At 41.8% G+C, this 27,036-nt stretch overlaps 1 protein-coding gene across 1 annotated transcript in view; it reads left to right on the top strand.

Annotated features, from left to right (window-relative positions):
• The window catches only part of FAM189A1 (family with sequence similarity 189 member A1), a 431,767-nt gene that overhangs the window by 158,367 nt on the left and 246,364 nt on the right, over nucleotides 1-27,036 (top strand). The window lies entirely within an intron of this gene.

The raw sequence follows: 27,036 nt of genomic DNA, 5'->3' as shown, positions 1-27,036 counted from the left end.
ATGAATTGACTGGTTCTCATTAAATATATTAATTAAAGAACCAATAAAGAGATGTGGGATTGTTTTAATCTTTAACACATTTACTACAGAATCATAGACTTTAGTAAAAAGGACCATGTTGCATACCTCTCCCCGAATATGTGCTAAAAATACATTATTCATAAAAGCTGGTGTTATTAACTAAAGAAAATAAGTGTTTTGAACATATTCTTTTTGGAAATTTATTTCCATTTAACTGATGAACATTATGTATTATTTGTATTTGTCATCGTATTAAAGCATTGTACAGGGAACCAATGAAGCAAGCTTTCTCATGGTTGATCAGGATCTATCCAACCAATATTGAATAGTATTCATTTTTCATCCTTTGGATAATAATTCAGCAAGCCGAGTTTGCTGATGAGTTTAAAAAACATTTAGTAGTCCTCACTTTAATCCAAAATGGATAGTAGCCTCATCTGAATAATTTATCATGTTTCAGCTTGTCAAGCAGACAGTTGAGTATGAATGAATAGAATATAGATATTCTCTCAACAAAAAGAGAAACCAAAATGTTATATGGAGCCTGTCCATTAATTGGATATACTTAGGGACATTCACTTAGGAAAAAAGGATTTATTTGTCAAGAGCAAATTAAAGCAAAACCATGAATACATTTGACTTTGGGCTACAACACTTTAGACAGAAACCAAATGTACTCCTAGTTCTGTGTTGTACATTAAAAAATTCCTAACATATCATATAATAGAGTTACCATATGTCCGGATTTCCCCGGACATGTCCGGCTTTTTGGTGCTCAAATCCCCGTCCGGGGGGAATTTCCAAAGAGCCGGACATGTCCGGGGAAATAGGGAGGCATAAGCCAGGGTCCGCCCAGCATGATCCGCCGGGTCCGCAGCGCAGCCCAGCTGCCCCAGCTACAATGCTCAGGTGGGGAACGGGGGGGCTCAGGCTTCCCTCGCGGGCGGGGACCCCCCGGCCACTGGGGGACCCTTCCAGTGGCCCCGTTGCCCCGCGCAGCTTGGAACCCGGCGCCGCAGGAGCTGTTTCCGGCGGGGACAGACAGGCCGGGGAACGAGCTCGGCGGCAGGAAGGAAGCTGCGTCCGGGGCTGCAGGGACCCGTGCTGCCGAGCGTCTGAAGCCCCCAGCAGGCAGAGGCTGCCGGGTGAGCGGGGGAGCAGGGCAGGCGGGGGCATAGAGGCTGCAGGGGCAGGGGGGTGCAGGGTCTCAGGGCGAGTGGAGAGCAGGGGTCTCAGAGGCTGCAGGGGCAGGGCAGAGGCTGCAGGGTGCAGAGGCTGCAGGGGCAGGGAGGTGCAGGGGCTGCAGGGCGAGTGGGGAGCAGGGGTCACAGAGGGTGCAGGGGCTGCAGGGCGAGTGAGGAGCAGGGGTCACAGAGGCTGCAGGGGCAGGGCAGGCGGGGGGCGCAGAGGCTCTAGGGTGAGTGGGGAGCAGAGGTCACAGAGGCGGCAGGGCAGGCGGGGGGCGCAGAGGCTGCAGGGGCGGGGGGTGCAGGGGCTGCAGGGTGAGTGGGGAGCACGGGTCACAGAGGCTGCAGGGGCAGGGGGTGCAGGGGCTGCAGGGCGAGTCGGGAGCAAGGGTCACAGAGGCTGCAGGGGCGGGGGGGTGCAGGGGCTGCAGGACGAGTGGGGAGCAGGGGTCACAGAGGCTGCAGGGGCCGGGGGGTGCAGGGGCAGGGCAGGCGGGGGGCACAGAGGCTGCAGGGGCGGGGGGGTGCAGGGGCTGCAGGGTGAGTGGGGAGCAGGGGTCACAGAGGCTGCAGGGGCGGAGGGGCTGCAGGGCGAGTGGGGAGCAGGGAAGCACTTAGCAACCCCCAACCAAGATCAGAGCGGGAGGGAGGAGTGGGAATGCAGGGTGCTCAGAGGAGGGGGCAGAGTTGGGGCAGGGGCTTTGGGGAAGGGGCGGGGTTGGGGCGGGGCTGGGGGTGGGGAAGGGGCGGAGTTGGGGCAGGGCCAGGCCCCCGTGGAGTGTCCTCTTTTTTTCAGTGTTGAAATATGGTAACCCTACATATAATGTGACTATTGTATTGAAATCCGAGCACTTGAAACAAAGGAGCTGTGTTGGGGGTTCTGTTTGTTTGTGACAGCAAAGTAAAAAAACGTTTTATTGACAGTAATATAGCCATTAACAGACCTGTGATTTGTTGCTATGTCAGATTATTTTATTACTTTTTCCTTATGCTTGCAAAGGATTGAGATGGTGTTGATATTACTGAATTGAATGATTTTGCTGTTTGTGTTAACTCTTTCTAAATTTGAGCAGCAGTAGAAACCAGACATCTGTGTTGCACCAAAATAACTCTCTATTATTTTAGCCACTGTGTTGCTCTCTTTCAATATATAGTTAAATTCTTTAAACCTTTCAAAATCAGATTTTCCAAATTGTGCATACATTATTTGTGTGTAATTACTGTGATTATTAATGCAATTGTGTATGCCAAGTTATTGAGTATGCATTTGACATACAGGGGTTGTACAAACACAATTCTGCAACTGTGGGCTTCTGTTTTCTGTTATCATTTGATGCTCTGCAAGCTTGTAAGAGGTTTATTCCTCTCCAAAATATTTATTTAATGCTAAGGGTTAACACTGTATTTTTCTTTGTGTTTTGGTTTAACTCGTGGGCTTTTTTTTTTTAAAGTTTACTCTTGAACAAGCTGTAAGTAGGCTCCACTGCAATAGTTTTTATTGTAGTGGGTATTTATTATCTTATTACTATGTAATTAGCACTGCTAGTACATGTAGAACATGGTTTAAATCTTAATTTAATATTTTTGTATGCATAATCGGTGAAGATATATAGAAATACTTTGTTAATTTAGCTTCTTCTTCGAGTGGTGCTCCACTTTAGGTGTGTCTGTGCCCTGCACCTATGATTGGAGTTCTTTGATAGCAATGTCTGTTAGGCCCGCACATGTGCCTCTCTCCTTTTCTGCCTTGAGGCTAATTAACGCTGCATGCGTGAACCACCCTCAGTTCCTTCTCAGCTGCCCTTGGCTGGAGAGGGCTAATAGCAGTCTGCTTTCTCTTACCTTAACATTCAGTTTTGTGAGCGACTCTTACAGTTTCTGTTCAATGTTTTTCAGTTTTATAGGGTTTCCATTAGTTTTTTTCCCCTGTTTAAAAGAAATCAAAACAAACAAACAAAAATCTTTATCGCACCCCCCGCAGCTCTCCCAGACATGCCTGACTCCCCCAGGTTTAACAGGTGCCTCTCCTGCAGGGAGGCAATACAGGTAACATATGGACACTCCTACTGTATCCGGTGCCTCGGAGAGGCTCATATTCCAAAGAAGTATACCTTCTGACAACAGTTGAAGGCTAGATCCTGAAAAAAAACCAGGAGTTAAAACTGAAACTACTCCTTATGGAAGGGTCCAATCTTAGGACCCAGCCCTGAATCTTCTCTGCAATGCATACTGTCCCCAAAGCCTTCGACTTCTAAGGATTATCAGCTGAGGAGGAAATCCTAGGCCTCCCTTTGTAAGGTCTCCAAGAAGAGGGCTGCAAGTCCTCAAACTAAGCCAAAGGAGGTCCCTGGCACAATCAGTCACTTCAGTACCCACAGGACAAAACATGGGTTATTCAGTGCAGGTACTGCCTATTAGCCTAAAGACCCTATAGGTGCAGGCTGAGAAGCAGTGGCACCACCTGTCAAAGTTGAGAACGCAGACTGTACCATCTCTGCAAAAGTGGTAATAGCATCTAAACTATCAGTATTGATGGTCTCCAAACAGTCTGCAGCAGACCAACCATCTTGGGCAAGATCACCGTTGATCTCCTTGGTACCAATCCTGAAGGTACCGATCACCACAGTACCACAGAAGTTCTGATTTTCAAGGGATCTCATGGTCAGCAGGACTCCAGAATCCCTGTTGGGTGGTACCAGGACCTCAGTACCGAACATGTCTCGATCCCTGGAATCATCCCTGGTATCTGTGGATATAAATCATTATCCACGGTCTGCAGTGGTAAAAGAAGCAGAATATGGGGCTGCCGCTACCAGGAGCCAGTGCCTCGCGCCGGCAGCTCCTCTGGTGTGGTTGTACCACCCGCAGCCCCACCCCCAACCCTGCCCCCATCCCTTCCATGCAGCTCTCTGCATCTCCTGTCTGGGGGTGTGTGCGCCGCTTGAACACAAGAGCGTGACCAGGGACAGCTGCCGGTGGGCGGGGCTGGGGGCAGTACAGCCACACCGGAGGAACTGCCAGCGTGGGGCGCTGACCCCTCGGAGTGGCAGCCCCATGTTCTACTCCTTTCAGCACTGCGGTTCCTGGGAGAGCCCTGCAGTTCTGCAGATACCAGTTTATAGCTGTGGATATAAATTTGTATCCACACAGGGCTCTACAGGTAGTGACCAAGATCATGTCCTTTCACTACCTTTACACCATGCTCTGCACCAGTGAGGGCCTTCCCAGTCTCACCATCAGTTTGAGCCTCAGCCCTGTGGGTATGACCACCTGTGGATACTGCCACCTATGCCCTTCCTCCCACCCTAGTGGCCATACTGGGATCTATGGGTGGCATACAGGCACTTAACTTCGCAGGCATCTATTGCCTCCTACCGTGAGTGTCTCCTACAGCCTCTATGTCTAAAGACCCAGAACCTGAAGAGGAAACATTTGAGGAACAAGATGCCAGCCTAGAAGAGATGGCTACCCCATCAACCAACATCTCCTCTTCTTCCCCAGATTAGGCGGAAATGCCTTCACCACCATCCATAGTGGACAATAACTAGAGGCCATGAGGCGCACATATACCTACAGTGGAGCACCCATAGGGACACACATCTCGAAGAACCATCGTTACTGCAGAAGGCGAGTAACTTCCTCTTTTAAATTGTTCCAGGAACTCACAAAAAGTGTGGGAGACACACTACAAATTCACCTTGAGGAGATTAAGATCCACAGGTTGCTGGATATATTGCACACATCCTCCTCATCCATAACAGACCTCCCAGTTAACGAGGTGCTCCTGGATCCTGCTAAGATCATTTGGCAAACTCCAGCCTCTATCACATCAACATGGAAAAGGGACAATAAAAAGTACTTATGTGCCTTCCAAGGATTCAGAATTCCTCTTCTCACATCCACCACACAACTCTATTGTTGTGGACGTGGTGAACTCACGTGGCCGACAACATCATGCTAAGGTCATCCATTATGATAGAAATTGGAAAAGATTAGCTTTATTTGGCCAAAAGTTATATTCCTCGGCAACTTTGCAATTCCGAATTGTAAATTACCAGGCCTTAATGACAAAATAAGATCACATGAACCACAGCAAACTCCATATGTTTATTGACCATCTGTCAGAAACTCAACGAGAACAGTTTCAGACTAGCATACATGAGGGACAGTTAGTGGTGAGAATGGCACTCCAGACCGCACTGGATGCTTTGGATACTCCAACCCGTTCAGTGTCAATGGTGGCAGTGATTTGTCAGGTATCTTGGCCACATCTCTTGGGATGGCCAAAGGAGGTGCGGATGATGGTCAAGGACCCTCCCTTTCAAGGGCTCCAAACTGTTTGTGGATAAGACCAGTGCATCACTCCATACCCACAAGGACTCTAGGGCCACACGACTCTCCCTCTGGATCTACACATTGGAACAGAAAAGGAAATCCAGTCCTCCATCATCCCATAGATCCTGACTAGCCTAGTACCCACCACTGCAACACTACTATGAACTGAAGTGAAAGAGGCCTAAGATTCAGAGGCATAAACCATCAGCCTCTGAATCCCAACCCTCTACTTCAAAACATCAGTTTTGATGCATTGGTCAAGGGCCCGAGACACTCCTCGCAACATCAGCTGCAACCTACAGACCTTTCACATTCCTTTGGATGTTGCCTTGCTCTTTTCCTCCAGAACTGGAAGAAAGTGGTTTTTGACAGATAGGTCTTAGAGATTATCTGCAACGGGTATTCTATCCACTTCACCTCCCTTCTCTCCAACCTTCCTCCCTGTCCCTCTTCAGGGATGAAACTACTAAGACAGGAAACAGATCACTTGCTATGCCTGCGATTTTTAGAACCCGTTCCTGTACACCTCCAAGGCAAAGGCTTCTATTCTCAATATTTCCTGATTCCCAAGAAAAAAGGAGGGTGGAGAGCCATACTAGATGTAAGAGCACTGAACAAATGTGTGAAGGCACAAATGTTCAAGAGGGTCACACTAGCAGCTATTATCCCATCTCTAGAACAGGGAGATTGGTTCTCTGCCCTTGACCTTCCAGATGCCTACTTTCATATATCGACCCAGCCATCCCACAGACGATTCTTAAGGTATACCTTTGGTCAGGACCATTACCAGCATAGAGTACTTCCCTTTGGCTTCTCATCCATACCCAGAGTATTCTCCAAGGTCCTCTCTGTAGTAGCAGCTTACCTATGTACCCTGGGAATCGCGATTTACCCTTAATTGGATGACTGACTTCTCAGAGCCCTCTCCTTCGAAGATGCTCTTTGGGACACCCAAAGGACTATATAAGTCTTCATGCATTTGGGTGTACAAATCAGTGCCTGAAATCAACCTGCCTCCAGTGCAATGCTTGGAGTTCATAGGTGCCTATGTCGACTCAATACAAGCGAGGGCACTGCTTCCACGACACAGGTTTCATACTCTGTTCACTCTCATAGAGACAGTTCAGATCAGCCTACATACACCAGCCAGACATTGCCCCAGTTTCTCTGGCACATAGGGCATATATGTTTGTGATATCTCATACCAGACTACACATGAGGTGCCTGCAGGCATGGCTCAGGTCTGTCTGTGTACCAAACAGAGATAGACCAGACAAACTTCTGTCAATGTCCTTCAGGGTCAAAGACTACCTGGACTGGTGGAAAGGCCTTATGAACATCTGTGCAGGGGTCCCATTCACACAACCCCCCAAACATTGCTTCTAGCGAGTGTGCATCCCTAATAGGCTAGGGAGCCTATCTGAACAATCACAAGATTCAGGGCAAATGGTCCCCCATGGAGTCGTCCCTCCACATCAACCTTTTGGAACTAAAAGCAGTCAGAAATGCTTGGGTTCATTTTCCTCTACTGATCAGAGGCTCTCACATAAGAGTCATGACAGACAACATAGTGTGCATGTTTTAAGGGGTGTCAGATCATCCTCCCTATGCATGGAAGCGGTGAAACTCTGGAGTTAGTGCATTTGCCACAATGTTCTTTTATCAGCTGCCTACTACCGGGAGTACAGAATATAATAGTGGACACTCTCAGCCGCAAGTTTTCACATGACCACAAATGGGACGTGCATCCAGCAGTACTCCCCCACATATTTGATCACTGGGGGACCCTAATGATAGATTTATTCACCATTTACCTGAACCGGAAATGCCCTCTATTGCTCCAGAACTGGCCTAGGAAAACACTAGTTGGGGATGCTCTCCTTCTCCCATGGGACAAGGGCCTTTTATACATATTTCCCCCATTCCCTCTGATGCTGAAGGTCCTTATAAAAGTAAAGAGGGGAAAAGTGAGAGTTATACTGATTGCTCCCAGATGTGGTACCCATACCTGACACAGCTAGCAACGTGTCCACCAATCCCTCTTCAATTCACTTCTCACCTCCTCTCACTGAACGGCAGATTAACTCTCCATCCCAGCCTATGGATCCTTCAGCTCAAATCTTGGCTCTTTAATGTTTCCAACACATAGAGAGCTACTGCTCCCAGGAGGTACAGGAAGTGTTATTGCACAGTAGAAAATCAGCTACCCACTGCACTTCCCTACAAAAATGGAAAAGATTCCAGTCTTGATATACTTCTATACAAATTACCTCAGTATCCTCCTCCCTCCCCATCATGCTAGACTACATTCTAGGCCTCAAGAGGGCCTGGCTATCCCTCAGCTCACTCAAAATACATCTTGTGACCATAACGGCCTTCCACCAGCACATAGAGGGTTATTCAGTCTTTACTCATCCAGTGTCAAGGATTCCTCAAGGGCACAGGGTACCTCTTCCGTCAATCCAGACACCCCAAACCAATGTGGGACCTGAATCTAGTTCTAAGGAGTCTAGCTAGACCATCTTTTGAACCTATGGCCATGTGTTCTCTTGATCAGTGAAGACAGCAATCTTAGTAGCTATCACCTTGGCAAGGAGGATAGGGGAAATAGCGGCATTAATGGTGCACACACACCCCATTTCATGATTTACTTTAAAGATAAGGTCACTCTCAAACCACACCCAAAATTCATTCCCCAGGTGACTTTGTCTTTTTACATGAACCACCTCATTCATCTTCCCACGTTTTACCCAAAGCCTCACTGTGATAACAGGGAGGCTATACTACATAGACTTGATGTCAGGGGAGCCTTGGCCTTATATTTGGATAGAATGAAGGCCTTTAGGAAATCTCCCAAGCACTTCCTATCAATTGCAGAAAGATCGAAAGGCACAGCAATATCTGCTCAGAGACTCTCTAAATGTGTCTTGAATCATATTAACTACTGCTATCATGCTTGTAAATTACCTCCACCTGGAATCCATACACATTCCACAAAGTCGGTTTCTACCTCAGTCACCTTCATTAAAGACGTTCTCAGTCCAGAAATCTGTAGGGCAGCAACCTGGGCATCTGCTCATACTTTTGCAGAACACTATGCAGAACAAGAGACTCCTCTTCTGATGCCATCGTTGTCTCCGCTGTATTTTCATCCTTAACAGACTCGACTCTGAAGCCCCAACCCTCCATTGGTGATACTGCTCGGAAGTGACCTATAGTGGAGAACCTATAGGGATACTACTTGAATAAGAAGAGGAAGTTACTCACCTTGTGCAGTAATGATGATTCTTCGAGATGTGTGTTCCCATTGGTGCGCCACAACCCACACTTCTCCCCTCTACCTCGGAGTTCTTGTTAGTGACTCTGTGACAGAGAGGGAACTGAGGGTGGTTCACCCACGCAGTGTTAATTAGTCTCGAGCAGAAAGAATGCATGTATGGGCCAAATGGACACTGCTACCAAAGATCTCTGATCAGAGGCACAGGGCACAGATACACCTACAGTTGAGCGCCCAGAGGGGAACACATCTCAAAGAACCATTGTTACCGCACAAGGTGAATAAGTTCTTTTATATCTGTCATTACAAACTACATATCAGTATGTGTTGCATGTAACTTACAGTTACTGAAATGGATTTCCATTCAACAGAATGAAAAGTTAGATAGGCTGGTTTTTTTCTTTTTCTTTTTGTTCTCCTTAGACTGTGCACTGAGTCCATTATTTTTCACTCTGATCCTCTGCTGAGTACAATATATTCTGGCCATAGTGCAATCAAAGAAGAATATCAAGGACCTTTTCAAAGTTTCATCCGCATTTTCCTGTTTTGTTCTCATTAGTGCCATGTTGATCAGAGTACAATCTAAGAAGCTAATTTAAAACCATATTTTCTGTACGTTATCTTATTTTCATTAGAACTGCTGAGAAAACTTATCTAAGCCACTGAGAAATGTCTACAATAGAGTATCTAATTATGAATTGTTTCAGATATGTTCTATTCTGTTCTATTTTATTCCTGTTACTCCCTTCCCCATGGAATAGCACTGTGGATGCCAGTCCCATCTATGTAGCAGCTATTTTCATAGTTCATCTGTAAGAGCTTTTAACTTCATGTACCAATACTGCCTTCTCTCTATAGGCAGTAGTTGCAAACTATATGAATTATAATAACCTTTGACATGAATTCTAAAAGGTCTGTAGGCTTTTCTTTCAAAATCTCAGAAATAGAATCAAATGTAACTTTATGATGTTAGCAAAAATCTGTGCAAGTAAAAGGTTAATACAATTTAATGTAAGTGTATTAGTGCTCAAAATTTATTCAGAAAATTCATTATACATCCACTTTGGGGGCTCATTATACTCAAGATCATGACCTTCATCTAAGTGAACATACATCTCTTAGTTGATCATATTAAAACTAGGGTCTTCGTTCTTTAAACACTGATGCGGTATGAAATATGTAAAATGCTCAAGGTATTTGAGGTCTTCTGTAGGATTCTCTTGTACTAGTAAAATAGTTTGAGTATTTTAAAAAAAGTGAAAACTATAATCCTGCTTATTAACTCAGTGTACTATTTCTACTCTGTCACCAGTCTTATTAAATGTCGATAAAAAAAATAGCCCTAAATGGAAAACTGACATAAAAGAGCACTTATTAATATATGCAGATAGAAGCTCAAAGATAAAAAATAAAATGTCAGGACCCAGACAAAACCAGAAGCAAATAAGAACTGTCTTGCCCCACACATGTAGACACCATTGTGAATGTCAGTGTTCCTAAAAGCACTCCCGGCTTCTAATAGTTTGTACTCCTTTCATTTTGGACATAATAGGTTGTACCAGATTTTTGGCAACAGCAGAGTAGACCTGCTTTTTGGCCCTTAATGTCAACACCACAATCATTGTACAGTACATTCATTCATTTTACAGATTGTATTCAATAGTTTGGCATTTTATGATGCATTGAAAAGTGAGTCCCAACATTTATACTAGAATAAGGTGCATTTAATAATGGAGTTCAATTAGGCAATGCAATTACTGATTTATTTGCATCAATTCTACAACATTCTAAAAAGCCTTTGGGGACAGCTTATCTTGTAGCATTATGTTTATAAATATTACTACACACTGAGTACAAAAGCTTTGGGGACTTCAAGATCACATTTCATAAGCTGTCTTTGATGATAACATTTTCCCCTCTTTATACATATAAGAATCTACAGCCTTCTTTGTGGGTAAAGCAAAATGTTTGTAGACATTGATACTGACTGTTCATCTGCCATTGCCATCATTGTATCTTCTTTCTTGTAAAAGTGTATGGATTGATATTTTTACTATAGAATTAATGAAGCATGAAAATATTTTGGCAGATGTGTATTTTTAAAGATAAATACCATATGCACTACAAATAATGTGGATAACTTTTGCCTGGCTGGGAATGGTTGGAAATATTCATTTAAAGTATAGCATATTTTAATCTCGTCAAGTGTGAGTATACGAAATTTATAACTCCATTATGGTCTATTGGATACATTCATATCTACTGCAGGATTCAGATTATTAAATTAAATTATATTTACCTAGATTAATAGGTACTCTTTAATTATATAAATTGTGTAATGTTAAAAAGAATTTTTATTAATCAACATTACTATTAGAGTGGTGTAATTCCAGTACTGTACTAAGTTACTTCTGTTCATTTTTTTCTATGATTCTAGATAAGCCAAAGATCCTGGTCCAAATTCAGCCCTGTTTTAACATCATCATTGTAAATAGAGTTACACATGGGATGAATCTGACATGTTATGTGGAAGATTTTTTAAAAATTGTATTGCAACTAAGAAGTTTATTTTCTTTACCTGCAAAATATTTTTCTTTCTTTACTAACTTCCTTGTTGTGTCCTCAGGTCTACATAGTGTGTTAGTTAGGAAAAATCATTAATACATACATGCATATATGTTAGTAAGGAAAAATCATTCATACATATGTTCCTTACTAACACACTATATAGACCTGAGGACAGAATAAGGAAGCTAGTGTGTGTATGTGTATATAAAAATATAAAATAGCTGGAATCTAAACAAAGTTTAACCCAAAGATTCATTAAATTCAGAACCTATTAGATTAAAAAAAAAAGGGGGGTGTGTGCAATTACTATAATAAAGACACAGCACCAGAAAAAATTACTGCTGAAAAAGTACATGTGTAACTCTCTGTAGCACAATTAATGTTAAATATATTACCAGGAATACAAATTAATAGTATACACTGCATGCTGAGTTATATTAATTGAGAATAAACCTCCTAAATGATTTTTGAGCACATCTTTTACTGTTACCTTCAAAAAATATTTGGATGAGAGGCTTTGAGTTTTTGCTTCTCCTTTTCATAACTCAGATTTCTTTATTATTGATTAAAAGGCATGGCTGACATTGTATCTTTGACTAATTTACGATCATAGATCAACTGCTTATAATGCAGAATTGTTTAAAGTGCTTAGGGCCAAGTGCAGGACAGTGTCTTATAACACAGACCATGGCTTCCCTCTCACAGTAACTGCAAAGTGAGGAAAAAATTGATCGGCTATGGTTTTTTTTGGTATTATACTCTAATAAGCAATATCTGCTCATCTAGCAAGGAAAATCTACATCCACATATATGACTGTAATTTATTTTTATAATATTGTTTGTAAGATAATTTAGGAGTGGCTCTCAAGATCCTAGTAAACTGCCAGTACAACCCTGGATTTCTGAAAATGTGGGCATCCCCACTGTAATGAATGCCAGCTATAATTTACTGTTAACCAAATCCTGACCCTTGTGTATCCAAAACTATATTCTCCATCTTTCCCTTGACATGCACCAAAAAAATCTGTTCAGTGGCATGGACAGTGGAGCCCGCAGTTCTGCTGCCTTTCAGTCTTCTGGTCAGGAAAACATCTTCTGGAGGAAAATATTGGCTAAAGTAAAATACATCTTTATCATTTGTATAATTTTCTAGGTATACATAGATTATGGGCCAGTGTCTGTTCTTTTACAGCAGTGTGTATTTGAGCAACTCCATTGATTTTAATGGAGATGCTTCCAATTTAGGCTGGTGAACGAATGATAGCCATTGTTGAGGTGCCAATAGCATCCCTTACTAAGTCTTGATCCATCAGAATAGCACAAGAAAGTAAAACAGACTGTAGATGGTCCTGTATATGTAAACAAATGGAGACAGACAAATGGGTTTGGAGCTGGCAGCAATGAACCACAAAAGCTGACACATATCAAAGGGGAATGACAGTAAACAAATGAGGCCAAAATAAGGCCAAACTGAAGCAAATTAATGAAGCTAATGAATATCTATGAGGCAGTCAACATACCAAAAAAAAGGGGGGGGTGGGAGGTGGGGGAAAGCTGACAGATGAGTGGATGGAGTACAGGAAAAGACAAATTTGGCTAACAAATGATAAACAAACAGTGCTGGCACATGAGAATACCTAGAAAAGTCTGACAAACGATAACTGAACAATTGGTGAATGAAAATGAATGGAAAAAGCTGACAAATGCCAAATTAAAAAGAATGAAGCTGATAAATGATGAATGAACAAATGAGAAACAGTAAAGGAATGGAAGTGGGTGTAATAATATATCATCTATTTTTACTGCAATTTTTGTAGTAATTTTGCTCCTTTTTCACAGTCTCCTAAGAATGTTCTGTATCCTTTAATGCTTGACTTGAGCAGATCATACCTGTCCTCCATTTTCTACACTGGCTTTTTGTAGAATATAAAGTCAAATTCAAGGTCTTGATCTTTATCTTCACCTGGGCCACAAGATATTAAAAAGGTCACTTAAAGCTCGGAGGTGAGCACTGGGACCATGGTAGACAGCTCTGCTACGTGGGCATGACGGAGCAGCCTACCTCACGAGTATAGCTTATTTGTGCAAGAGACAAAGCATAGTATGGGGTTGATGCAAGACTGGAATGAAGTCAATTCCCCCAAAACTAAGAACCATTTGAAATGTAACCATCTTCTCCTTCAAGGGCAAGACATTTCTTTGGCTTTACCTTAACTCATTGTAGACACATAGCAATATGTACATATAATTTTAAAAAATCTACATTGTGCACACAATTTTTCCCCAGAGGAAAGAATGAACCACACATGGCAGAAGTTAGTCACATTGCTTAATGCACTTAAAGACACTCATACTGTGGTGATGAGGATGGTGATAAGAGCCCATGTTGGGTAAAATGGATTCAAAACTAGAGTAAAAAAGTTTGCCTACCCTTGTTTGCTCAGAAAGAGGGCATATTACACAGTTCTGAGCAATGTTACAGATACATGAAGGTGTTCTGATGACAATGTTAACCATAAGAGTGAAGCTGAAGTGTTTCATAAGGTCTTCAGAACCCTGGCATGTATATAGCCTTATTCAGAGACTTTCTCACATGCTATGTATTTTTGAAACAGAGCACAGTATTCTGAGTGAGGACAAAATGTAGTTTGATTATAGTTGCATCTTAATGGTCTGTTGTCAGTAGAATATGCTGTGTAGTTTTGTTCCCATGAGGAAAGGGAATGCTGCATGTCACTTTTGGAATGACTGCCTCAGACTGATGTTCAGGACAACATTGACATGTCTTGGGGTATGCCTTAATGCTGCGTTATCTTGAGTTACTTCTCTGGAGTCAGAGCAGCCACATTGTGAGATAACATTCAAACTGCTATGTTCACACTGGTGCTGCACTCACTCATGTGGCACTAAGACTTTTCTGAGAGCTTGTCTTCACTATGGGCTAAATAGGCGCTGCTGCAATCGATGCAGTGGCATTGATTTAGCGGGTCTGGTGAAGACACAATAAGTCAGCTGGAGAGCGCTCTTCCGTCAACCTGAGTACTCCACCTTGTAAGGGTCGGACTCACCCTTGCGGCGCCTCCTGCTGGTCTCAGGGAATTAGCTCGATTTCCAGCCCGGGGCGCCCTCTGCAGGCCGGTGATCCACATTGTCACTGGCCCCCGTGTCCCTCCCTGGACCCCGGTGCCCCTTTTTCTGGGTGCTCCCCCTGGCAGTACCCACACACTCTGGGTCTCCCCTCCCACGGGAACCCCCACCCACTAACCCCACCTCGCCTCAGTGTAAGGCTACTGCCAGTCACCATCTAGCCCCACTCCCTGGGGCAGACTGCAGTATCAGCCACTCATCACAGGCAAGGGGGGTTCGGACCTGCTGCCTCTGCCTACCCGTGGGCTGCCCCCTGCAACCCCAGTACCTAATTGGCCTTCCACTAGGCCGCAGCCTGGGGGGTTTCCAGGCCGGAGCTCCCCAGCTCCCTTGGCCTTCCTCCAGCCCTGCTCCACTCCAGGTACCTTCTCTCAGCTCCCTGCAGCCAGGTCCCTCTCTCTCTAAAGCCTAGAGAGAGAGTCTGTCTGCTTGAGCTCCTGGCTCAAGCCTTTATAGGGCCAGCTGGGCCCTGATTGAACTGTGAGATTACAGCTCTTGAGAAGTGCTGCTGTGTAGCGGATGCCATTATCCATGCCTAGCACGTGCTTGGAAGATAAACAGATGTTGAAGGTTAAGCATTGTAGTACAAACACCTGTACCAACTTCATAACCCTGTGCAATCTGGAAGTTTGGCGATTGATAACCTGTACCACTGCTATGTTGTCGCACTAGAAGCACACCCTTATATTAGCCAGCTCCGATCCCCAAATGACCACCGCAACTAAAATGGGAAAAAATTCCAAGATCATGTTCATCAATCAACCCCGTTGTGTGTCCAGGTGGCGGGCCATTTTGTGTACACCATTTGTCTTGATAAAACACCCCAAAACTTGCACCCCCCGCCGCATCTGAGTGGATTTTTAACCATTTGTAATAACCATTGTTCCCTCCACAATGATACACCATTAAATCGACTCAGAACACTTTTCCACACCCTCACATGTTCCTTCATATGTCTAGTGACTGGTATGTAATGGTGTGGCTTGGCTATGCCAGCTGTTGTTGCTGCCTGCCAGGCAAAAAACGGGGCAACAACCCTGCAAGCAAAGTTCAGGTGCCCCAGGCGAACAAAAAAAAATAATTATACAAATAATGCACTACTTGGTTTAGTCCCGCTGACCGCACCACTGCCCAGTGCAACATTGTACTTAATTTCTGAAAAGCTGCACAAGATACTGAACAACCCCTGGGCATAGCCTTGTCGAAATACAATTCGAAATATAAGTCGTCTCGCAAACATGCCTGTATCTGCAGGGGTTGCGAAAACAACCACCATCATTAAATGCCCAGCAAATACTATTACGTGCCTGGGGCCCCTCCTGAGCTTGTTGCAGTATGAACAAACCCTTGGCACCCTTGGTATCATCCACTGTAGCCACAGTATGTGATGCCACGTTATCCCAGTTTATGTTGCTGCCCTTAATTAAAACTCATAAACACCATGACTATTTGTATGTATAACCATGAGGGTCCAACTTAGCCTAAAGCCAGTGTAATAGTCCAAAACTGTCAGCGTCTAAGCTACTGTAAAAAGAACAGGATTACTTGTGGCACCTTAGAGACTAACAAATTTATTAGAGCATAAGCTTTCGTGGGCTACAACCCACTTCTTCGGATGCTGTAAGTTATCCTTTTCACTGAGCTTAAGAGGGTTATCAGTGGTGTTCACAAGGTCTTGCTAGGTACATCAGTCAATTTTTATAAGACTTGGCTTGTTCATTCCCCAAATAGTGGGATGACCCAAAAATCAGTCTTCAGAATGTCCAGGAAAACCATTCCAGTGAAATATTTGATTTGGCAGTTGCAGAGGTGACACGGGGGGGAGGGAGAAGGGGGGGTCACTTGCCCCTCTAGATTTGCTGCTTGGCTTGTCCTGAGTATGCTCACATGGACTGAGCATGCTCAGTAACACTACTGAAGCCAGCTGCCCTCACTCAGCCTCCCCTCCCACTTCACTATCGGCTGGCACAGGTTGTCTCTGGGCGGTTGTTCAGTATTCCCTATGAAATTAAAAATCTTGCAAAAGGAAGGAAATATTTAAATAGAATCACTAGTTTTTTTAAACAACTCATCTTTTTAAAATAAATTCTAGGTGGAAAAGTTTGTTTGCAAGATGCAAGGTTGATGCTCATGTATCAAACTGGTTCTGTTCCATATTTCTGTGTTTGCACTTATTGTATAATAACCAGTTACTGAAAAAAAATGCGGGCACTGAATGATTATGTTGTGAAATAACCAATGCTTATTGATTATTTTCCAAGGCATAGTGTGTCTGCCTTGTTATTTTTTTCATTGCTGACATTAATGACTGATAACTCTACTGCCTCATAGTACAAAGAACAACTGACATGCTAATGAATTATATTGCCTGGGAATTGCTAGTATGCAAATATTTAAGTATATTGGCAGTAATTTTGTGTCATTCCCTTTCTGCCTTGTGATATCATCATCATCAACTAGGTTCATTGGTACCAAGCTAGAAAATGTACATTTGTTGTTTGTCTTGATGTGTTAAAAGATCTGGCATTGAAAGGAAGATACTACAGAGAACCATGACTTCAGTCATTTTTGTTAATCAGTTTCTTATTCCTTTTTCCTACATTTGGCACATACCTTGTTTTATTATAGATTTGTTCATCTGAGGACAAGAACCAAGTTTATAAGATCAAATATTAAATCAGTTTGCACAATACAAGCAAACTATTATCTATAAAGTTTTGAGAACTGGCTGTGTATTACAAACTGGCATAGACACTTCTGTTGTATAATGCCAAACTTTGAATATTTGAAGTCTGTTTTGCTCAGTATTGTAGTCACATCACTTTTTTAAGACATTCGGGGTTCTTTCTAGGAAATCTTGTTGTTTTCAGCAAACAAAATGAGTATGTTTAATAAACTGGAAACACTGCTGATAGCTTGATCAGCTAAGAGGCCGGGTCATAGGGTGTAAGCAATAACCAGTCTAAGGGTGTAAGCCATAAAATAAAGAGATAATGGCATGTATTGTCTGCTTTAAACCTTACTCGACACCAAGAATATTTGTGCACTACAATAAATTCCACAGTTCCCTATCCTGAAATGTATAATGTATTCAGTAGTGTTTTACAAATAAACACTTTCTAAAAAAAGCTATCATTATGTAATAGAATCATAAATAGGTTCAGATATCAGGATTAGCTCCCAGAGAATGACAACTCAGTGCTTACATTGGGAAGCTAAGTTTAATTTTGAGTATGGGGGGAAGATGCATCTCTCAATATTATGATGCTTTACATTGCCATAATGCTTTATAAACATTAAAAACGATAACACCCCCATTATATGCTGTGTTGTTGTAGCCATGTTGGTCCGAAGATATCAGAGACACAAGGTAGGTGAGGTAATATCTTTTATTGGACCAACTTCTGTTGGTGAGAGAGACAAGCTTTCAAGTTTACAGATCTCTTCTTCAGGTACCTCTTTTAGGTAGGTAGATAAGTTTCATTAACTCCATTTTACAGAGAGGGAAACTGAGAAATAGGGGCTAGATTTTTTTCTCAGTTACACTGGTACTAACCTGGCTGACATCAGCAGAGTTGCACAGGATGAGAATCAGGCTAGAACTTGGCCCATAAACTTTAGGTTACTTGCCCAAGGTAACAGAGTCAATCAGCACCAAAGTCGTCATTACAGTGTAGATGTTCCCATCTTCCAGCTCATTATCAGACTCCCAAACCACAATGCCTTACTGTATATAATTTTTATTTTCATGTGTATTACATTAGACTTGTTTTGTTGCTACACAAGAATCATTGCTTTTTCAGAGTTTTGGGTTATCAGCTGTCCATGTTACTCTTTGCAAGTACGAACTACAGGAAAAAGTCCAAGAAGAACAATATTTCTGAACACAACACTTGAGGTATTTTTTTCCTCCTGTATTGCTTATTGTCTCAACTGATTTCTCATTACAGATTAATTCACCTTTTAAAAAATTTGTGATAGCCAGTGCATTCTGAGTAATAGCATGTGTCTAGTGGTTAAAAGTTCAGTTTTCAGGGTTCAGATTTAGTCTTTTCTATACTACATCTGCCAGATTCATTCTGACTTCATGATTTCCCCATAATGTTCAGTACTTTTTCTATTGGCTCTCATAATTAAAAAACATAGGAAACCTTAGATGCTTCAGGGGAAAACTTGAAAAAGCAACTTATGTAGGAACAGTTCTGTCAAGAACCTTTCTCTTGATTGATTGGTTCTTTATTGTTTAGGAGGATTGCATTAAAATAGGACGTTCATTACCAAAAAATTAATCTGCTGCTTTTGCTTATTCCTCAGTTAAAGCATTAATCCTTTGTTCCTGTCACTATAATAATTTCCACAGCGAACCATGATGCCATATTCTGAGGTTATGATATCAAGTGGGGAATCAGCAGCAGACCAGATGAACATTTAAAAACAAATGGCTGATTTTGGCTATGTGACATCTGCTTTTTATCTATCTCCCGGCTCAAAGCAGACTTAAACCTGGGTGGGTGTGACTCGTGGAGGTATCCCTCTGTGGCGTGTCCCTGCATTCCAGTGCTCCCTGGCTGTCACAACAGGACCTAGTGTAATTTAGCACAGCCTTGAGAGTGCTCTAAAAAATATCACGGACTGTGCAGATGAGAAACAGACTACAGGAATGAGAAGCTGAACATGGCTTTGCACCACAACATTCTCCTATCATACCCCATAACTACACCCAGTGGATATTATGTGAAGCAGAGAATGTGAATCTGGATTCTGTTCTCATGGATATTTCCTTGATAGCAAAAAAAGGAAGGAATAGAGCATATATAAAATGCATCCTGAGTAAACTGAACTATTTTAAAACACAATGAATTGTTAAAACTTTTTCAGAGTGTTCAAGGATGTTTTAACAGAGTTTTAAATAATATGATGACTTAACCAGGAGATCTTCAATTATCTAAAAATCAAAAAAGATCCTACAAAAAGTGGAAACTAGGTCAAATTACAAAGGATGAATATAAACAAATAACATAAGTATGTAGGGACAAAATTAGAAAGGCCAAGGCACAAAATGAAATCAAACTAGCTAGAGACATAAAGGGTAACAAGAGAACATTCTACAAATACATTAGAAGCAAGAGGAAGACCAAGGACAGGGTAGGCCCGTTACTCAATGGGGAGGGGTAGGAACAATAACAGAAAATTTGGAAATGGCAGAGGTGCTTAATGACTTCTTTGTTTCGGTTTTCACCAAGATGGTTGGTGATTGGACGTCTAACATAGTGAATACCAGTGAAATTTCAGGTAGGTTCAGAAGAGGCTAAAATAGGGAAAGAACACGTTAAAAATTACTTAGACAAATTAGATGTCTTCAAGTTACCAGGGCCTGATAAAATGCATCCTAGAATACTCAAGGAGCTGACTGAGGAGATATCTAGGCCATTAGCGATTATCTTTGGAAAGTCATGGAAGACGGGAGAGATTCCAGAAGACTGGAAAAGGGCAAATATAGTACCAACCTATAAAAAGGGAAATAAGTACAGCCCAGTGAATTACAGACCAGTTAGCTTAACTTCTGTACTGGGAAAGATAATGGAGCAAATAATTAAGCAATCAGTTTGCAAACACCTAGAGGATAATAAGGTGATAAGTAACAGTCAGCATGGATTTGTCAAAAACAAATAGTGTCAAACCAACCTGATAGCATCCTTTGACAGGATAACAAGCCTTGTGGATGGGGGGAAGCGGTTGACGTGGTATATCTTGACTTTAGTAAAGCTTTTGATACTGTATCGCATGACCTTCTCATACACAAACTAGGGAAATGCAACCTAGATGGAGCTACTATAATGTGAGTGCAAAACTGGTTGGAAAACCGTTCCCAGAGAGTAGTTATCAGTGGTTCACAGTCATGCTGGAAGGACATAACAATCCTGCAGGGATCAGTTCTGGGTCCAGTTCTGATCATAACTTCATCAGTGATTTAGATAATGGCATACAGGGTACACTTATAAAGTTTGCGGATGATACCAAGTGGGAGGGGCAGCAAGTGCTTTGGAGGATAGGATTAACATTCAAAATGATCTGGACAAACTGGAGAAATGGTCTGAGGTAAATAGGGTGAAATTCAATAAGGACAATGCAAAGTATTCCACTTAGGAAGGAACAATCAGTTGCACACATACAAAATGGGAAATGAATACATAAGAACATAACGGCCATACTGGGTCAGACCAAAGGTCCATCAAGCCCAGTATCCTGTCCTCTGACAGTGGCCAATGGCAGGTGCCCCAAAGGGAATGAACAGATAGGTTATCATCAAGTGATCGATGCCTAGGAAGGAGTACTACGGAAAGGGATCTGGGGGTTATAGTGGACCACAAGTTAAATATGAGTCAACAGTGTAACGCCGTTGCAAAAAAAGGGAACATCATTCTGGGATGTATTAACAGGAGTGTTGTAAGCAAGACACGAGAAGTAATTCTTCCGCTCTACTCTATGCTGATTAGGCCTTAACTGGAGTTTGTTTAGTCTGGAAAAGAGAAGACTGAGGGGGGACATAACAGTTTTCAGGTACGTTGTTACAAGGAGAAAAACTCAGAATTGTTTTTCTTAACTTCTGAGGATAGGACAAGAAGCAATGGGCTTAAATTGCAGTAAGGAAAAGGGAGGTTTAGGTTGGACATTAGGAAAAAGTCCTAACTGTCTGGGTGGTTAAGCTGGAATAAATTGCCTAGGGAGGTTGTGGAATCTTAATCACTGGAGATTTGTAAGAGCAAATTAGACAAACACCTGTCAGGGATGGTCTAGATAATACTTAGTCCTGCCATGACTGCAGGGGACTGGACTAGATGACCTCTCAAGGTCCCTTCCAGTCCTATGATTCTATTATGTTACTTTTACAGCGTCAGTATTATTTGTGTGCTTTCCTTATTGTAACAAGTTATGTAAATACAAATAAAAACAGGCTATGTGTTTATTTTGATTTACCATTTTGCTGCAATTGTCTTCATTTTTGAAGTCTTCTCTGAAAATATGTATTGGAGATGTCAACATGAGGGTGAGACTTTTATCAAGATTCAGATCCGTGAGGTGGTCCTCATGTCTTTTGTCTAATTCAGTGTTAGTAAAGGTTTTATAGGAGGAGGAATAAAAATAATGTAATTATTGGCTGTTAACTTCAGCAAAATTAGTAACTCAAAAGCAAGTCATTGACAGTTATGTGCAAATGTTGTTGCTGAATGTCAGTTTTATTGCATAATAGTTTATGGTGGAAATCATTTGCAGGTGTTTCATGCCGATTTTTTTTTTGCAAATATGCTCAATTATTTAATGGGTTTTGCTGATCCTATGTTAGATGTATATTGCTGAATTTCATGAATACTTTAACCCTCTGGTTGCCAGGAATCCCTAGTTTCCTTCCATATTCATTCAGTAAGGCAGCATTGCACATCAACTTAAACACTCACAAAATGATAGCAGAGAAGCAAATTAAAGAAATCATATGGGTTGCTTTCTAGAAATAACATTACATGTGAAACTACTGAAATGGTAGGGAGATATAAAAGTTTATTTGGCAAAACTAAAGTGCAGTATGGTCACCTTTACCTTTATCATAAATGAAAATTACATTTGTTGTGCTTTGGGTTTTGTACTCACAGGGACTGAATTGATTCAGCACCCAATCGAGTCCGTGGAAATCTTCTCACTTCTTTGGAATTTGGATTAATCATAAAGAAGGAAATTTTAAAATTCTAACTGTAAGCATTTGCACTGAAAAATAATTCTGAGTAATACTCATCCTGTCAGGGAAGACAAAGAACTCCAATCAAAACAGCTAGAATCATGAATACTCTGAATCCACAAATACTATGCAAGCTGACCACCATGCTATACTATTAATATATACTCCAAATATTTATCTGAAATAAAGTATAAATATTTCTGGTGAAATGCATTTAACACAAGGCAAAATTAACATTTCTTTACATGCATGACTTAGGCATGTGATTTCTTAATGTATATACACACACAACTGTGTACGTGCAAATGCAACTTGTACATATGCATTGAGGCATTTGCATGCCTAAGGTGGGTGTGCATGCTTCAAAACCTGGCCAACTGCAGAGGAGTTGAGGGAGAGTCCCACACCTGAGACATTCTTTTTAGGTGACAAATCTGAGTAACTATCCCAGATTAAGGTGTCAGTGGAGCAGTTTTTGGAACAAATTGTTCAATTAAACAATAGTTAAGTTCCCGGGACCAGATGGCATTCACCCGAGTTCTGAAGGAACTCAAATATGCAATTGCAGAACTAATAACCGTGGTATGTAATCTATCATTTATATCAGCTTCTGTACCAGATGACTGGAGGATAGCTAATGTGACAGAATTTTTTTAAAAGGCTCTAGAGGCGATCCTGGCAATTACAGGCCAGTAAACCTAACTTCAGTACCAGACAAATTGGTTGAAACTATAGTAAAAAACAGAATTATCAGATACATAGATGAACACGATTTGATGGGGAAGAGTCTACCTGGCTTTTGTAAAGGGAAATCATGCCTCATCAATCTATTGGAATTCTTTGAGGGGGTCAACAAACGTGGACAAAGGTGATATAATGTACTTAGATTTTCAGAAAGCCTTTGACAAGGTCCCCCACCAAAGGTTCTTAAGCCAAGTAAGCAGTCATAGGATAAGAGGGAAGGTCATCTCATGGATCAGTAACTGGTTAAAAGACAGAAAACAAAGGGCAGGAATAAATTATCAGTTTTTCAGAATGGAGAGAGGTAAATAGTCATGTCCCACAAGGGTCTGTACTGGGACCAACGCTGTTCAACATATTCATAAACAATCTGAAAAAAGGGGTAAACCAGTGAGGTGGCTAAATTTGCGATGATACAAAGCTACTCAAGATAGTTAAGTCCCAGGCAGATTGTGAAGAGCTACAAAAGGATCTCACAAAACTGGATGACTGGCAACAAAATGGCAGATGAAATTCAGTGTTGATAAATGCAAAGTAATGCACATTGAAAACCATCCCAACTATACATACAAAATGATGGGGTCTAAATTAGCTGTTACCACTCAGAAAAGATCTTGGAGTCATAGTGGATAGTTCTTTGAAAACATCTGCTCAATGTGCAGCAGCAGTCAAAAAAGTTAACAATGTTAGGAACCATTAGGAAAGGGATAGATAATAAAACAGCAAATATCATAATGCCACTATATAAATCCATGTTACACACACGCACCTGGAATATTGTGTGCAGTTCTGGTCACCCCATCTCAAAATGATATATTAGAATTGTAAAAGGTACAGAGAAGGAGAACAAATGATTAAGGGTATGGAACAGCTTCCATATGAGGAGAGATTAATAAGACTGGGGCTTTTCAGCTTGGAAAAGAGACGACTAAGTGGGGATATGATAGAGATCTATAAAATTGTGACTGGTGTGGAGAAAGTGAATAAGGAAGTGTTATTTACTCCGTCACATAAAACAAGAACCAGGAGTCATTCAATTAAATTAATAGGCAGCAGGTTTAAAACAAACAAAAGGAAGTACTTCTTCACACATCAGAAAGTCAACCTGTGGGAACTTGTTGCGAGGGGATGATGCGAGGGCCAAAACTATAACAGGTTTAAAAAAAGAACTAGACAAGTTCATGGACAGTAGGTCCATCAATGGCTATTAGACAAGATGGTCAGGGATGCAGCCCCAGGCTCTGAGTGACCCTAGCCTCTGATTGCCTGAATCTGGGAGTGGACAACAGGGGGTGGATCACTCTGATTGCCTGTTCTGTTCATTCCCTCTGAAGCACCTGGCATTGGCCACTGTCAGAAGACAGGATACTGGGCTAGATGGACCATTGGTCTGACCCAGTAAGGCTGCTCTGATGAAAAGTACAACTGTATTCCATATCTCTATCTTGTTTTCCTCATATATTTTTTCTTAAAAAGCATTTTAGGTGACAGCAGGTTTAGATATATTAATTAACACTTCCAACATTACCATGCGTATTTATGAGCAACTTGTCTGAAAGAAACCCGAGGAAAATTTTTAACATAATGTGTGGATATTTTTCTCACCTTCACAGAGGACCCACAAAAATTCTGCAGAGCCTTACTGTATTCATCTCCCATTAATAACTAGCCATGAGCATGCTAAAAACCAAAATAATGTCTAAAAAAATAACTCCATAAAAAATCTCTATGGTATTACTCAATTGCTATGATGTAAAAGGACAAAAGACAAGGAGAAATAGGGTGGAAAAAATAACTTGCTCTACAAAATAGTTTTAATAAAGAATAACAGCGTATGTCTTATGGTTTCCTGCTGGTTTAGTCTACAGACTATTTAAAGTCTCAATTTTTTTGCATTGGATAGTAGTGTATAGTCTAAGACTAAAAATGCTTCATGTAGAATCTCTGTTGCTGGAGCAGGGTGAACAATTCATCACAAACAAATTACAATGCAAATTTAGCCTTATTTCTTGTTCACAGAATAGGCTGGATTTTTTTATACAAATTTTCCATCCAAATTTTCCAATGTTTAGTCTGAACAAATTTTCTGCCTCACTAGTAATAGTGTTCACAAACTTATCTCTGCTGATATTTGTGAATTTGATCGTTACCATTCTATATTCATGTGATGATAGGTCACTTAGTCACATCATGGTTATAACAGAGCTCTTGGTGGTTCCTCCCTCGGGGGAACTTGACCACATCCAATTAGCTATATTGGGTGGTCACAACCTGGGCCTCACTTCCCCACTATTGGCATGCGGATGCTCTGCCCTTGAGCTTCAAGTCTCTTCAGCTGGGGGGTCAAAATTAAAGCCACAACCCCCCAAGTATTCAGGGATATTCCTTCCCTGCAGTTCCAGCAAAGTAGTGGGGGGTGAGTGGCAAGTCTGTAGTGCTGCCAACAATCCATCCCCAGACACTGGGTTTGTGGAAATTGCTCTGGCTGGGTCTCTGATACCAACTCAGCCTGTCTCTTACGTGGGGAGTCTGTTGTACTCTCCTCAGGGTCTCTGCCTAAGACTTCCCTCCACAGCTTCAGGAGTTGCTCCTGCCATATGCTGCTTAGGGCATTTCTACACCTTCCCCACCTGCTGGCTGCAGCTTTCCTCCTTTTAAAGGCCTCCCTATAAGGCATGATTGACCGGGCTGGAGGGGTGGAGCTAGCTCTGGTGCCAGGGCCTCTCTGGCCCCTTCTTTGTCCATGTGGGACCTACACACTCTATCACAATGGTATTTCTGTTCCCCGATAAATTAATATTGTAAAGAGGTTTCTAAGGTGACTACTGCTTTACTTCTTCATGAAATAAATTTAATTTCTAATTAAATAAATCTCTACTAAAACCCCCAAATTGATATGTGAATGTTCATATGAGCAAAAGTTCATTTGCACAAATATTTATGCAAATTGAGTAAAAAGAGGTGGTGAACATAGTTGAAAGGCATTTTTAGACACAAGCTAATGAAGTGAATTTTTCTCATATTTACAATAATCAAGTCCAATGGTCTCCAAACTTTTTTGATCGCGCACCCCTATCAGTAAAAAAATTTTGAGCACGCACCCCCTGCCGTGCCGCAGGGCCAGCTCTACCATTTTTGCGGCCCCAAGCAACCAATCAAAAAAAAAAGCCGCTCCTCCTGCCGCGCGCCCCTGCACCCCGAAAGATCCTCTTGTGCACCCCTTGGGGTGCGCGCACCCACTTTGGAGACCACTGATCTAGTCATACTGGTATAGTTGCTCTTTTATTAGCCAGGAGAGCACTGGTCCTCATGCCTTAAGAGAAGGATGGAGGTGCAAGGAGCTGAGAGACAGAAGTAGAGATAAGAAAGTGAGAAGTGTAAGCTATGAGGGGAAGGAAAGGCTGTGTAAGCAGGGAGAGGAAAGAGAATTGTTTAAAAAATGGAGGAAAAGAAATTCAGAGAGAGGATAGTTAAGATTGTACAGGAATTGTAGATGTAGAACAAGTGTGTCATCAGTGAAAGTTTTATTCTGAGTTTGTCAATCTTATTTCTCAATCTCATTTGATCTGCTAATCTGGATTGATGGGTGGTGGTGTACAGCAGCTGAGCTGTATATATAGGGGACCAGATCCTCACAGTGTAGATTGGCATAGCCTATTGACTTCAATGTCAGTTTATACCAACTGAAGATTCCTTGCCCCCACACTGAAAGGGGAGCTGTCATTGGTTTTTCAGAGACTATTCCACAATCAATTCTGCACTAAATAATAAATTGTGAAATCAATTTGAAAGCCACTGAGGGTAGATTTTACCAGTTGCCTGTTGTTGTATTCCCAGAAAATTTGGTGGATTCTTGTTTTCGATGCATAGTGGGAAGACTGAGCACTGATCCACATGTCTGATTTGCACATAAAAATGCATATGCTTGTGCAATATTTTTGGTGCAAACATTTTTGTATGTATTTTTACACTGATAGCCTCCAATTTTAAGTCTGCAAGTAACTTTAGGCCAGCTGAAATTGTATTCC

The sequence above is a fragment of the Terrapene carolina genome, unplaced genomic scaffold (assembly GCF_002925995.2).
Source record: "Terrapene carolina triunguis isolate 2854851 unplaced genomic scaffold, T_m_triunguis-2.0 Scaffold67, whole genome shotgun sequence".
Taxonomy (NCBI): Eukaryota; Metazoa; Chordata; order Testudines; family Emydidae; genus Terrapene; species Terrapene triunguis.
Note: the sequence above shows the minus strand (reverse complement) of the source record. Positions and strands in the feature narration are given on the sequence as shown.